Raw genomic sequence first — 16,006 nt, 5'->3', positions numbered from 1 at the left:
ATTGCTTACCCTGCAAAAGGTGGATTCTCATATCGCCTCAGGGTTAATGCTAGTGAATCAGAGAGTGGATATTTTACAACATAATATGGAACGGATGATGGATGTCATACAAATGAGTTGTGTGGCATCCACATCGCATGTGTGCATTACTCCCAATAAGTATATTAATAATTCTTTTATTAAAAGTACAGACCTATCGAATTACCTGAAGGGGAACTGGTCGCAGGAGCTGGAGAGGTTGCAGGCGAGACTGCAGATGCAGATCCTGAACCTTAATGGGACCAGAGTGGAACCAGTGACCCTCGGAGACTTTACCTCTTGGTTTACCTCTGCTTTTTCTTACTTTAAGGAATGGGTGGGAGTGATTTTGTTTGGTGCTGCCATATGCTGTGGACTGGCGTTCATGCTCTGGTTGGTATGCAAATTCAGAACCCAACAAAAACGTGACAAGGTGATTGTAACTCAGGCACTTTTAGCTATTGAAAACGGCTCCTCCCCTGAAATTTGGTTATCTATGCTCAAGAATTAGTCAGCATGAGATTAGATGAGAGAGACTCAACGATCATTGATCAGCCCTTGCTCATCAATAGGGTGATCATGATTTCCCCACTAATTCAATTTTTGGCTGGCCTCTTTTGCAGAGTTCGCCCTAGGTCATTTAGCAGTTATTGTCACACAGCACTGCGGTATCCAGAGACGGGCAACTTTCCTCGTGCACAGTCCAACCTAAGACATGGGGCCCGGTGGCGATAGGGTTACCCTATGACGGGTAAGGCTGTGACATTAGAGGAACGACCTAAAACAGGAGCCACGGCGGATGGGCATAATTGCACAGGCCTAGTCCAGCCTCACTTTATTAAAACAAACAGGGGGAGATGTGGGAAGCCACATGTGCCGTTGCTGAGTGGCACTGACTACTGCTGGCCACCATGCATAAGATTGGACAAACAACCAATGTGTACATATGCAGGAAAGTTTTTTGCAAAAACACTGCCTGGCCCAGGCATGATAATGAGGTTCTGTAAGGTACTAAAAGAGTAGCCAATCGGATGTGAGACATGCAAATGAGATATGATAATGAGGCTCTGTGAGGTACTGAGAGAGAGTAGCCAATCAGATGAGGAACATGCAAATGAGGCTTAGTGCATAACCAATCAGGGTATGAGACACGCCTCTCCTAGGCCTATAAAAGCAGCACCAGCTCTGGGCAAAAAGTCTTTTCGCCTCTGCAATCAAGCTCTCCCAATAAACGTGTGCAGAAGGATCCTGTTGCAGCGTCGTTCTTGCTGGTCGAGTCGAGCGCGCGCAAGAGACAGCAACATCACCAAGTGCGGGCAAGGATGTGGAGAACGTGGACGGCTCACATGCTGCTGATGCGAATTTAAAATCATTCAGCCACTGTGAAAAACAGCTCAGCGGTTTCTTTAAAACCTAAATACACTTGAGCTATGACTCAGGAATTACACTCTGGGGCATTTATCCTAAAGATAACTTTTGTCCAGTGCAACCTCCGAAGAAATGTTTACAGCATCCTTCTTCATCATAGCGAAAACTCGGAACCAGCCCTGACTTCCTTTCATGGGAAGCTGGGATACACTGTGGAGAAGCTACACTGTGTCTGCTGGGTCATCCCAAAATTCAAGTTCTCCTGAAACCTCAGGGTGTGGCCTTCTTTGGGTCTTTACAGATGTGCTAAGGTCATACTAGGAAGAGTTGTTGGCAGAAACCAGAAGGTAGGAAGAGCCGAGGAAGAGTCCAGCTTGGATAGCCCACCCAGGCCTGCTGACTCCTTGGCCCCCCAGAATTGTTAGGATATTAGTCTGTGTGATTTGAAGCTACCCTCATAGTGGTGCTTTGTAGCCTGAGAGGGCTCAGGTCCTACCTATGCGGATGCTGCAGACTCACCCTTCTTCTCTGTCCCCAAAGGGTCCACCCTGCCCTGCTCTGTCACTGTTGTGATTCCCTGGAGCCAACAGGAGGCACAGGGCCACTGTGGCTCCCCAGCCTTCAACCCCCCTCCAGCTCCCCATATAGGGAGCTGGACTCCTGTCCACACCCCATGATATCACAGCTGGATGCACAAGAAGACACCGAGACAGGGGGGTGGGGGTGGGGGAGGAGCAAGGCCCAGCCTGCCTCTTCAGGGGATTGAACCAGAACCAAGCCCTGTCCCAGGTTACCCGCCAGCATCCAGTCCTCAGCCCAGGCTCCACATACACAGCACTCCTAATGGGCCTTCTCCTGGCAATTCTCCCCGGACATGTGCTGCCTGAGTCAGGGGCAAGCAGTGCCCTCCACGCTCCTAACTCTGCCCACCCTTCTAGCCCAGCACGCATCCACTCAACTTCTGAAAGCTTTCAAATTTATTCTGGCCCACTAGGCTCTTTCCTTCCATAGACAGCCACTCTGACCCTGGAAGCCACTGGTCCCTCCAGGATCTCAGGTGACAACCCACAGGAACCCAACCTCAGCCTTATCTTCCTAGCCAGTCACTCCTTCCCCACCTCCCCAAGAGCTGGGTGCCTGGAAGCTGGGATACCTGAGGACCTGTCTTCCCCACAGTAGGTTGCTCTCTCTTCCGCATCACCTCAGGGAACAACCTAGTCAGTGACACACCTGCCTAACATCCACCTCCAAATGAGACTTCAGGGTCTGACTCCACTTTCAGGTGGAGCCCCACTCCCCTTGTGGCTAATAGAGATGCCAGCATCAGATCAAGGCTTCAGACCCATTAAATAAAGCCACACGGGCTGCCTGCTAACGGCCCTCGCCTGAGTGCCTCAAGCTGGCCTGCAATAAGTATTCCTAATTGTGCTTGTTAAAAAGCAGATTTATGGATCCCAATTAGGCCGCCCGCACTTCCGCCACAGCAGTTTGCAACACACCAAACCTTCCTTCTTCCCAGGATAAAATTATTTTTTGCTGGGTGACAGGATAATTACTAAAACATAAAAGGATCCTCCCGGAACCCCACGCAGCCTCAGCAACTCTGTTAGGAGCCCTCCAGGACAAGCAAAGGTTTGACAGAAAATTTAAAGCCACCTCGAGCTTCCCATTGCAGTCCCTTGGCCCTGAGAATCTCCCTTGGTTCTTTCTCCTGAAACCCAGCAACCCAGCCCCGAGTCTGTGGCTGGCCTTGCCCACTTGTCTCTCTCCTTCCCCACTTGCCAATTCCAGGCTGCTCTCCAATGAGACCTGTGCCTCCTCCTTCCAGAGCCTATTCCATCCAACCACCTCTCCTCTCTACTCTCCTCATCCCCCTTGAAGGCCAACTCAAATACCTCCTCCTCCAGGAAGCCCTTTGGATCATCACTTTTCTTAGGTCTTGTCAGGCAACAAAACACCTGACATAGCTTCTTTCACATATGCTGTCCAAGTCCCCTACCACAGCTGTCAGCTCTCAGGATGGCGTCAGTCACCTACACTGAACTGTGAGCTCCCTGAAGACAGGGACTGAGTCTCACTCAGTGTGGCAGCTCCAATATGTGTCATATAATAGACTGGCTCACTCATACATTCATTCAACAAACTTGCTGGGACCTAATTTCGAAAAATAGGCAAAAGATCTGAAGAGAAGGTCATGGATCAGTGATAGAGCACTCGGATAGTATTAGGGCCTCGGGTTCAATCTTCAATATTGTCTCCCTGCTGCCACCCTAAAAAGCGTGAGAGGAAGGAATAGAAGAGAAATGAAAGGGAGGGGAGTGGGAAGGGCGGGGGAAGTGCAGAGGGGAAGATGGAGGAAAGATCTGAATAGACATATCCCCAAGAGGATGCACAAGTAACCAATAGGCTCATGAGAAGATGCTCAACATCACTAGTCACAAAAGAAACACAAAACAACTCTGAGAGGTTGCTTCCACCACACCAGGATGGCTCCAACTGAAGTCTGACTGTGTTGAGAAGGATGTGGAGAAACCAGCCCTCCTGCTGCTGGCTGGCTGTGACAGGGTGCAAGGCTGGGGACATGTCTCTGTGTGACATGCTTGTTGCACAAGCGTGAGAACCTGTGTTTCGAGTGCCAGTGGGCACGTGCGCAGGAAGAAGTGGGGCAGTGTGGCCTGGCCAACCTGAGGACCCTGAGACAAGGGGGCCAAGGGCTTAGGTTGCAAACAGCCACCAACCAGAGGGCTCAGCCCTGCCATCTGCTCTGCAAGCCAAGATGAGTTGCCCTGATCTACATCACACATAGGCAGAGCCAGTGCCTTCCAAGAGCTTCCTGAGCGGTTGCACCAAAGCCAAGGGCAGGAGCCAGTTTCCACCCGCTGGAAGAACAGTCCACACTGCCTGAGAAAGGCTTCTTGACTGGATTGCCCCATCCACTACTGCTGATGTGAAAGCAAACTCTCCCCAGGGTGCTGATGGCCAAGGAGCTCGTGGCTTTTATGAGCTGCAATGAGTGAGGTCACTCTGTACTCATTAGGCTCCTTGATAAGGTCACGATCCCTCAAATGCTTCCTAATGACACCCTGAGGACACAGGGACCCAGCAGGTTTGTCTCATCTGGTCTGGCAGACACATCCATACATATGTTTTCAGGCACACACTTAGGTCACACACACAGAGGGACAACTGTCACACACACACTCATTCCTGTGCACACTCACATACACACCCACATGCAGACATACAATCATGAGCACACACCGACATAGGGTCACACAAGCAGAGACCCACAAAGTGGACAGCTGGCGAGTAAGTGGACAGGGTCATAGCTTGCCCAGCCTCCAGCCTCTTTCCCTCTAGAAGGACATGCCATTGGGCAGGCTTCCCATGAGTGCAGACTGCTGATAACTCTTGCTCTGGAGGAAGTCTCCCAGGAGGCTCAGGGCTTGTGGAGGGCAGGGGAGTCATGTTTTTAGTGGTAGGAATAACTTTTATTAGTTAACAGAAAACATGGTGCATGGCCAGGCTCCATAGTATCACAAATCTGCAATCCCAACTCCTCCAGAGGCCAAGGCAGAAGAATCAAAGTCCCAGGCCAGCCTTGGTAATTTAGCAAGACTGTGTGTCAATATAAAGATGTAAGAAACTAAGGGTGTAGCTGAGGTAGAGCACTTGCCTAGTATGCAAATGGTTCTGCATTCACTCTCCAGCAGAATGCACACACACCACATAACCACACAAATATACCACACACATACATGCATACATATACACCACATACATACATATACACACCTCAAACATACACCACACACACTCATACATATACTCACACAATCCCCACACATATAACACACATACATACACAACCACACATACATACTCATATTCACATGTACCCTACACATACACCACACACACACCATACACGTACATTCACACTCCACACATACTCACACATAGACACACACACACACACTACACACACACAGAGAGAGAGAGAGAGAGAGAGAGAGAGAGAGAGAGAGAGAGAGAGAGAGAGAGAGAGCAATGATCTGGGGAAATGGCCCCATCTGTAAAGTGCTTACCCTGCAACCCACTTCCTGTGTAAGGACCCTAGGAATGGGCCAACCCTACTCTATATAGGAACCCAATCCCTTTACATTTCTAATCATGTCTTTTATTATACCTCAGGCCCAACCACCCACTGCTGAAATCCCAGCATTCTTGTCTAATTGGGGTAGGGCCCAGAAGCTATACCAGGTCACCATATGACCTTGGGCTTGGACCTAACTTCCTATCTCTGGGTCTCAATGCACTCTCTGGCAAGAGGAAGGTTTGTAAGGACCTTAGAGCAGGGACATTCTCTGTGGTGGAAGAAAAAGGAATGCTGATATCCAGAGCAGCCAAATGGGAAGGTAACCTGGGGTGAGGAAACTTCAAGAATCCAAACACAGCAGGACCATCTTCAGAAAAGTGCTCAGGAAAGGTGGCTAAGAAGAGAGCCCATGGCCTCTCCAGGTGAGAAGGTTCCCGACAGACATTGCCTTGTTCCTTTGAGAATAGGCAGGCTGTTCTTAGACTTTCTGTATTATCTCCATTAGCAAGCAGCAGGGCTTGGTTACAAATGTTATACACCCCAGGCCTCAGCCCATCTTCTACAAGTGGAGGCCTAAATATTCATAAATATTGTGAATATTCAAAAATGTGTAGGTTACTGTCATCAACTGGACAGAATCTATTACCTGGAAATGAGCTTCTGGACCTATCTGTGGCAAATTATTTTAGTCAAGTTATTCTGCCACTGTGGGTTATAGTGGGTTATATTCCTATACTGTTTTGGTTGGTTGGTTGGTTGGTTGGTTGGTTGGTTGGTTGGTTGGTTTTGTGTTTGGGTTTTTAGGGTTTTTATTTTGTTTGGTTGAAGGGGAAGCAGTTAAGACATGGTTTCTCTCTGTAGCCCTGGCTGTCCTGGAACTCATTCTGTAAACCAGGCTGGCTTAAACACAGAAATCTGCCTGCCTCTGTCTCCTGAGTTCTGGGATTAAAGGTGTGCTCTCTCCCCACCCACCCTTCTGTTTTAGAGTGGAGAAGGTGAGCTAAACTCTGGCATTCTAACCTAGAAGAAGGCATATTCCTTGCCTTCTTATTCAGCCTGTGGATATAATGTAACAAGTTGCTTTACGTTTCTGATGCCCTGATGTCCCAGCATGACAGACTTTAACTTCAAACTGTGAGCTAAAAGAAACTTTTTGATTCTCATGTTGCTTTTGTCAAAGTATTTTGTGACTACTTCTGGAAACAACTAAGACATTGAGCATCCTTGGTGACATAGCCAGGAATAGTAATAACATGTCCTCTGTATAATGAGGGATATTTCACATTTGTTCTATACACTTTAGAATCAGCTGGGCACTTTGGCAGACTTCATTTTGCTTCATCTTAAAAACTCTTCCTAGGAAAGGGAGAAGGAAGATGAAACCAAGTAGACAAAATGCTGACAACTTCAGAGGCAGAGCTACAGACAGGGGCACAGTGCTGCACTCCCTGCTTAGAGTCTGGTGGAGAATCACCATCATAAAGAGTTTAAAAAAAAAACACTCAAGAATGCAAGTGAAGAAAGAAGCATTATCATCATGTGTTTTGTGTGTGTGTGTGTGTGTGTGTGTGTGTGTGTGTGTGTGTGTATTATTAGTTCATGTATTTTGAGATAAGATACAATGGTTAGTGTTATCTACTTGAAAGACTCTTGAACTCACAGAGATCTGCCTGCCTCTGCCTCCTGGGTGCTGGGATTAGAGATGCAAGTAGGGGGTTATCTCGATTGAGCTGACTGAGGTGGGAAGACCCCCACACTGTGGGCGGCACCATTTTCTAGCTGGGATCACGGACTGTGTACATGGAAATGAAGCTGAGCTGCATGTGGTCTACTTTCTGTTCCTGAGTGTGGGTGCCATGTGACTACCTGCTTCAAGCTCCTGCTGTCCTGGTTTCCCCACAATGCTGGCCTTGCACGGGGAGCCAGAATAAACCTTTCTCACTTAAGTTGTTCTTGTCAGGGTATTTTGTCACTGCAATAGGAAAAGAAACTAGGACACAGGGTCTCACATGGCTTGGGCTAGCCTTGAACTCAGTTTGGTCTATGAAGAAGCACGAATCAGTTCTGGCTGGGAAGATGGTTAAAAAATAAACCATTGAATGACCTCTGAGAAGACTGTTGCTGCTCTTATAAAGATGTCCCATGGGAGACAGGCATGTCCTTCCACTGGATACTTTTCCTGCCTGAATATGTTGAAGGTGACTGCAGCATCCATCCTTCCACCATGAAGCACTCTCATGAGCCTGTGCCAATACACTGCAGAGAACATTCTGAGGAGCGGCAAGGACCTGGGTTCTTACTGCACAAGCTGCTGAGTACAAGGTTTTCCACTACCTGAAATATAACTAATACAGCTACAAAGGAAGCAAAGGTCAGTGTGTCCTGCCCTAAACTCAAAATCACTTCATTTGTCTCGAAGCCCTGAGCTTACATCTCTATGCTACTCTACCTAGACCTACTCAGGTATGAGCTAACCCCCTTGACTTGTGCTGACCGAAAACACAGGTCAGGCACCTGACCCAACCTGACCACCCAGTCCTGACTTCAAGCCCCAAAGGGCAATGATCCCAGTAGACTGCTCCCTCTAGATGCCCTACCCCAGAGAGAAGATCCTGAGCCTTGCTGTGTCCCCTGGAAAGCCACTCCTCTCATTTCCATTGCCTTCCTCTGCCACTGCCCCATAAATCTCCAGTTTATTAATCCTTTACATGAAGCAGTCGGTGTGGGATCCTGATTTACTCCCTGTTCATAAAACACTGAGAAATTAAAGATGGAAATTACCCAGAAGGACACGAGCCTCCAGTGGGGAGCCCCTAGCAGTTCCTGGCCTAAACCCAGGTCCTCTCTGCCCTTCCTACCTTCGAAGCTCAGGAACCAGTGATGTCATCTCCCTGTCTCCATCCCTCCCCTTTGAAGCAATCTTGCTCCCCACCTGCACTGGTGGCTAGACTTGGTTCCACACAGCAGGACAGGAGGCACCACACAGATGGGTCCTCCCCCAAAACCTTTGAAGATCTCTTCTTAAGTCCCTTTTGTCACACAGGGGTGGAAAACTCAAGTTGGGGCCAAAATTTTAAGCCGTTCAAATGTCAAAATGTGGGGGCTGATGGTATAGTTTAGTTGGTAGAGGGCTTGCCTAGTGGGTGCAAGATCTGGGGTTCCATCCCAGGGACTGTATTGGGCAGGCATGGTGGTACACACCTGTGAGCCCAGCACTCTGGAGGTAGAAGCCAAGTTCAAGGTCATCCTCAGCTACATAGCAAGCTTGAGGTCTGCCTGGGATAAATAAGGCATCACCTCAACCCATTCTTGAACAATAAACAAACAAACAAACAAACAAATGCAAAACCATATATGAAATTCAGAGACAGGACCAGAAAAGAAACAGAGGAAAGCTTTTTTTCAAAAATAATTTTCTATCACTGGGCTCAGGTGTGCAAGACCACCCTCATTTCTCAGGCTAAGAGCAATACCCCACCCCAATGCTCTAACCCCTTCTAGCTATTCAGCACCCAGACGCTTCTTAAAGCCCAGCAGATGCTGGATCTTTCTAGTAACATCTCTCGGGAGTCTCAAGGCTCCAAGCTCCGGTGGCTCACACTGCACCCAAGAGGTTGGCTTCCCAGCCCCATCTCTTTCCACAGGTCAGAGAGAGCCCCAGTATCAAGGCCAGGCTGCCCTAGTTTAGTGTGACAGCAGATCTTCAGGGAAGCCACTGGCTACTGGCCCGTGCTTGACTAGATTCCTGACATGGGGGCTCTCTGAGGTTTTGCAAGGCTGCAGGGGAACAGAAAGCCCAATCCCCTGGCAGAGGAAAGACGTTCCGGAGGAAGCAGTGTCTGGTCTAACCTGTGGAAAAGAAGAAAGGGTCAGCCAGACAAAGGGACTGGCAGAGAGGTGGGCCAGTGGTGCTGGAAGCACTCCGAAGCCTGAGGACCATGCAACTTGGAGAAGGGGGGGAATATGGAGAGAGGCAGCTAACTGGGCCTTGACTGCCACGCTAATGAGTTTTGACTTTATCCTGAGGGCAATGGGGAAGCATTAAAGGGTTTCCGACAGTGCAGAAGCCTGGTCCACTTTGCACTCAAAAAGATCCTTCGTCCTGCCTCCGAGAGTATGAATTGAGATGGACTGGGGGAGGGGTGCGCCCTGTGAAAGTTCCTGGGCCAGGAGCAAGGCTGCCTGTCGCCCACCAAGGCCTCAGTGGAGGCCTGAATAACAAGACAGAGCAGATCTTGGATGAGTTGGGCAGGCTGTACAGAAGAGAGGTGGCTGGACCCCAAATCCTCTAACTCAAGAAAGCTCGCTGTGAGCGTGTGCACACCTGCCACAATGGTTGCCTTTGTCACCCATTCTCAGGTCCCCCCTCATACCTCGCATGACTGATCCCCTTCTCCGGGGCGTTGTATACTGCCCTCCTGGGCTGTCACACTAGACAGTCACAGTCCCTCTAGGATGGGCCTTGCCTCCATTCCTGACACAGAAGCTACAGAGAACCCCAAGATTGACTTAGAGGTTGGGCTTCTCATGGAACCCGCCCTTTCCAGAGCAGGCCAGTCCCCCGACACATGGCATCCAATTCCTTGACTCCTTCCAAATCACTTTCTCCAAAGGAATCTCCTAAGTTCCTCTGTCTTCCTTTCTCTTTCCCTTTCTCTTGAGACAGTCTCAGTATGGCCCAAGCTGGTGTCTAACTCCATAAATAACTAAGGGTAGCCTTGAACTTCTACTCATCCTGCTTCTACCTCCCCAGTGCTTAGGCTTGGGTCATCATGACATTTATTCAGTGCTGGGGTGGAACCTATGGCTGTGTGCCTGCTGGGCCAGCAGCACTCCCTCTACCAACTGAGCCACTGCTCGCTCCCCATTCACTGCCAAAGAAGAAGGCATGGTTTCGGTACCTAACCTGCGCATGATTTTGAATTCTCAGGCAGTTATTCAGAGCAGTGTCTACGCTGCTATCCCACGGGGTGGGAAACACCAGGCACTCCTTCCAGGGCCACCTGCCTGCAGGGAGGATCAGGGACTTGGGAAAGCCTGTGTCTTCATCAGCACGGCAAGTAGCTTAGAAGAGTAGCTCTCAGGCAGTGTGAGGGGGTTGGGTGGGGAGAGCCATCAAGAAGCTAACTACAAAGGTCTGGGGATGTAGCTCAGTTGGTAGAGTACCCTAGTATGCTCAATGCCTTGGGTTTAATATCCTGTACCTTATAAGTCAGGTCTGGTGGTGCACACCTATAATCCCAATACTCAGGAGGTAGAGATAGAAAGATCAGAAGTACAAGGACATCCCCAGCTACACGGTGAGTTCAAGTCCATCCTAGGCTACATCAGACCTCACCCTAAAATATTAAAAAAAAAAATGTTTCGGATGGCCACCACTCACTTGGGCACTGTGCTTTCTGGAGGGCAGGCTGCCTGCCCTCTCTTTCTCCTCCATGGCTTCCCACTGTGACGGTGGGAGGGGACCCACTGCGGAACGATGAGGGGACTGATAAGCCACTCTCCTGTCTGGGTGGGTATAAATCATAGTAGGAGCTTTGAGGCTGATGTCTTCTTTGGCATTCAAAGTGTCATTAATTATACATTAAGTGTTTGAAAGGGAAAGACATCAGTAGCCTATAGGATGTGTTTGCATGGTAATAGAGGATTGATTAGATGCAATATCTATACTGTGGGCTACCGGGATTTGGGTCCCCTAGCTTTGCAGACGCAGTAAATTACAGCTACAAAAATCTCACCCGTGGTAAATTATGGCATCTGAATCGCTGAAGGGATTCTCAGTGCCTGCGAATGAGAGACAGTAGTCACCTGGCCAAGAGCAGGAAGCAAGCATGGCCTCATGCCCGCTGCTGGGAACCTGGTTTCCTGGGTGGGCAGCCCCCCAGCCCAGGCCTGAGCCCTCTGCATCTGCAGGAGCTCCACAGACAAAGCAGGAGCCACTTCCTGAGCCTGGATTCTGCCAACAGCTCAGTCACAATTCCCTCTGGGAGTCAGAGGTTTGAGTAAAAAGAAGATGTGAATGTTGCTTCTTTAACTGAAAGCTGTAGGTCCCCCTTTAATGAGAAGCTGGGGAAGCCTGGAGCAGAGCCGCTCCCACTCCTGGGGAGATGAAGGCTGCCAAAATCCTGCAGTCTGGAGCCCATGCTGGTACCTCCCAGAGGCAGGAGAGATAGGCTTCCACCTGAGAAGCTCTGACAATAATGATAGTATTTGCCCTGTGCCAGGCCGGATGCACACCCGATGTATCGATTAACTGGCTTTACCCTCCAACAACCCTGTATGCCGAGTGATACCATAAACCCCAGACAAGGGCAGGGAAGATGGCTCAGTGGGTAAAAGGATGACTGTGTAAGCATGAAGACCTGAGTTCAGATCTCAGCAGCCAGGTTAAAAAAAAAAAAGTGGGGAAGTGCGTCTGCAATGCCGGCATTGGTGAGGCGGAGACCAGAGGCTCCCCAGAGCCTGCTGGACAGTCGGTCTAGCCAACTGGTGAGTTTCAGTTCATTGAAAGATCCTGCCTCAAAAGATAAGGTGGGGCGTGATTGAGGAAGACCCTCAATGCCCACGTCTTACCTTCTCGTGCATACTCACAACATGCATGCGTACACACACAAAGAAATAAGCAAACAAACCCATGTACAAATGAGGAGACTGAGGCACGGAGCAACATTCCTAAGACATCAATGTTCGGAAGGTGCTTCTGTGGAAACCTTCCCTTGCCTCCTCATTTATAACTGCAGTCCCTCTCCAGCCCACCACTCCTTCTCGCTCTCTCTGCCCCCGGTCTCACTTGCCACCTTGTCATCTGCTAACTTATTTATACTCTAACACACCCACAGGGACCAGGGCGGTGTCTGTGCCCCGTGTGTTGTCATACTGCTTCACCACCAACAGCCCCAGCAGGCACTCAGAAATGACTCCGTGGATGGAATTCTGTTGAATCACTCATCCAAGGTGACCCAGCTTTTGCACGCAGAGCTGGATTCAAATCTAGACACCCTGGTCTCTGACTCAGTAGCCTGCGTGACAGAGCTCACCAGGGAAAACAGCCTTCCCTCTGACTGACATGTGAATGTCGTGGGGTGCCAGCTCACTCTGCAGTGACTGAGGATCCCCTGGCAACAGCAAGCCCGGAGCCTTTCTAGTCCCCCATCCCCCAGCTGAGCTAGGAATAAAGCCAGGACTGGTCGAAATGGCTCCCATCTGACTCTTTGCAAACTAAATCATGCAGACCAGAGAATGAGTGCTTTCCAGATACCCCTCACCTGATCAAGAGATGCTGGTGACCCCGCCTACAAGCAGAGCCCAGCTCCAGCACCTATCCCCAAGAATGAGTGTATCCATTGACTGGTGGGGTGCAAATGAGACCCTGGAGTTGTGTGGCTGGATTTGCTGAGTTCCACCTGCCTCTCGGGTCATCAGCCACTATCTGCATGAAGGCCACAGTCTCAGCTAACACTGCCCCCATCCCAGCATCCCCTGGTAAGCCAGCTTTGGTACAGCCTCCATCAAACTCAAGAACAACAGTGCCCCAGAGCAGGTTTCTTCTCTAGACCCATGGCTTGTCAAATGCCCTTTGCACCCAGAGCCAGCACACACCAGGGGAAGGAGACAGAGCCTCAGTGGTCCTGGCAATATCAGCCAAGGTTCCATCATAGTATATGAGCCAAAGGGACAGTAGATAAGTCCCTCCCCTTCTCGAACACACGGCTATGGAATCATGAAGTGCCACTTGCACATCAGGGCATTCTCGGTCCTCCCGAGATGGGCCTGTCTGCCTTTGCTGGTTTGTATCCTTATCCTGAATTCCTTTTCCTCTCCCTCTCTTTGATCTGAGATAGCAGCCCTGTCCCCAGTAAAGCACCATGTGCGTGCATGTGAGCGCGTGTGCATGTGTGCGTGTGTGTGTGTGTGTGTGTGTGTGTGTGTGTGTGCGCGTGCGCGCGTGCACCTATGTTCATGTGTATACGTGTGAGTATGGAGGACAGAGGTTAGCCTCAGGTATTATCCTCAACCCCTGTCTAGCTTGCTCTTGAGACAGAGTCTCTCACTGAGACCTGGTTCAGTCTCTTCCTGCACAAGCATGAGAATGTGAGTTGAGATTCTCCAGAATCCACATAGAAAGCCAGGCAGAGCAGCTCACCCTTGTAACTCCAGTACTGGGAGGCAAGGACAGGTAGATCCCCAGGGCTCACTGTGAGCTCCAGGTTCAGTGAGAGACCCCGTCTCAAAGATAGATAGATAGATAGATAGATAGACAGACAGACAGACAGACAGACAGACAGACAGACAGAAAAGGTATAGCAGTGATTAAGAACAATACTCAAGCATGTGAACACACACATACATGAACACACACAGCGTTAATGAGAGGCAGAGCCAGGACTGCAATCCACATTCACAGGGGAACACAGCGCCTGGCGCTGGGCTGTGGAGAATATGCTGGTCAGGTGTTGCCTTCCTGAGGAAGCCTTTGGGATGCCGCTTGTGACCTAAGATGGCCAATTATGTGTTAGGGATTTTAAAGGAAAGGAAAAGACACACTTCATCCTCTCTGTGTTCCAGGCTAGCTCAGGCCTATGGCAGCGGGAAAGATCCCCTGCTGTTCCCTTCTGCAGATCTAAGCCCAGGAACTAGAGGAGCAGGGGGCCCCTGCCCAGACCTGCCTTCAGAGACTATCTGTTCTCCCAAAGCCCAGGACCTCCACCTACAGACCCAGGGATTTTACCTGACAGCTGGAAGAGCTGAGAGTAAAGCAATGGTTTCTGGGTGTTTTCTGCTGCCTTCTTTCCCTGAATTCCGTGAAGAAAGTCTGAACCAGAAAAAAAAAAAAAAAAAAAAAAAGGAAAAAAAGGCTAAAAAGGCTTATTATAATGACCTTCAGGAAAAGCACTACATTTTTACCTTGAGAACTGCAGAGCTGAAAGTGAGTCTGTATGGACCATGCAAATGAGATGCAAACACAAATGCAAATGACTTAGGGCTATCCTAGCTGCCACAGTAGCAGCTCTCCCAAGCCCAGGACGCCTCTAGAGGGAGGCAGAGAGAAGAGACAGAGGGCAATTAACAAGTGTCCTGGGGACTCTGAGGCTTGTCTAGAGATGGGAGGAAGAGCAGGGGACATCCTGAAGACCTTAGAGAAGTTGTAGGCCCCAGGGTGCTCTGTGCACTAGGCTACCCAGCCCTGGCAAGATCTGTCCATACTGGGCCTTCAGTGTGTGCAGAAATGTATGCAGACACGAGGGTGCTGACACTCAGAGGCGCAGACAAAAAACAGACCAAAAGTCACACCACGAAGACACACCCCTTTTTATGACACTGCTCGGAAACAGATAAGAGGTACATATTCGTAGAACACACAACACACCAAGAGGCATCAACACCCACAAAGACCCACATACACAGACACAGGGCAGACAGCAGGTCTGTCTGGAAAGAAAGATCCAAGTGACTAAAATACCTGCTTGACCAATATGGCATAGGAACTTGAACCCATAAAGGAGCCATAAGAAGTAAGACTGCTTATTTAATATTCACGGACAAGGAAAAGGAGGAGCCTCCAAAGGGGAGCGGAGCCAGGCATGCTATTGTATGCCTATAACCTGACACTTGGGAGGTGCATGCAGGAAGGCCGGGGCATCAAGGCCAGTCTCCACGGGAGTCTAAAGCCACTCTGGGCTCCATAGGACCCTGTCTCAAAAAAAAAAAAAAAAAAAAAAAAAGCAAAGATGAAGAAGACCTGATACCTCACAAGCAACAGCAAAGAGCAAGAGAAAGGATTAACTATTTCTGCAGTGATGGAGAGCCCAGGCTTGGTATGTGCCCTCTACGCTGAAGCTCACCACAGCCCAAGACAGATTTCTTTTTTGAGAGATAAAGACTTTCCAAGGCTGACCTCAAACTTGAGAACTTGAGATCCTCCTGCCTCAGCCTTCTGGGTGCTGTGATGACAGAAGGTTATCAGTATGCCCAACCTAAGATACTGTAGTTTTTATGGGATTTTTGGGGGTTTTTTGGCTGGTTGGTTGGTTGGTGGTGGTGGTTGTTGTTGTTGTTGTTGTTGAGACAGGGTCCCATGTAGCCCAGGCTAGCTTCCAACTCACTTGTAAGCCCAATCCTTCTTCTTCTACTTCCCATGTGCTGAGATTACAGGTATGCCCACAACCCCTGGTATTATGCATGTCTAGAGATTGAATCTAGAGCTTCATGCATGCTAGGCCAGCACTTTCCTACTGGTCCATATGTAGCCTCAGCTCAAGCCCCCACCCTTACCCCCATTTTCAATGATGTCACATGCTATAGCATTTCTCTCTGTCCAGCTGCCCCGGAACTTTCCCAGTCCTAAAGGGATTGGGGACACCTTGCAGTCCCTTGCCTGGCAGCCTGGCCAGCGGGCTTTCACCCCACCTGGTCCTTGGAGGCACTTGGGCCTTTTTCCCCATCCTGCATCGTCTCTCGGCTGAGAGTGCTCATTAATTCTGCTCTGTGGCTAATCTAATTTGGAAGTCTGAGGGAGGAGAG

At 49.6% G+C, this 16,006-nt stretch overlaps 1 protein-coding gene across 8 annotated transcripts in view; it reads right to left on the bottom strand.

Annotated features, from left to right (window-relative positions):
- Positions 1–16,006, bottom strand: part of Megf11 (multiple EGF-like-domains 11) — a 328,563-nt gene that overhangs the window by 302,368 nt on the left and 10,189 nt on the right. Inside the window, exon 1 of one of the 8 annotated variants that reach the window (XM_017313269.2) lies at positions 14,214–14,272. The exons of the other annotated variants lie outside the window; for them this stretch is intronic. The gene's annotated coding sequence lies outside the window, so the exon portion shown is untranslated. Of the gene's footprint in view, positions 1–14,213; positions 14,273–16,006 lie in introns of those variants that run through there. 8 annotated transcript variants of the gene reach the window in all.

The sequence above is a fragment of the Mus musculus genome, chromosome 9 (genome assembly GCF_000001635.26).
Source record: "Mus musculus strain C57BL/6J chromosome 9, GRCm38.p6 C57BL/6J".
Classification (NCBI taxonomy): domain Eukaryota; kingdom Metazoa; phylum Chordata; class Mammalia; order Rodentia; family Muridae; genus Mus; species Mus musculus.
The sequence above is the reverse complement of the archived record's forward strand: the minus strand, read 5'-3'. Positions and strand labels throughout refer to the sequence as shown.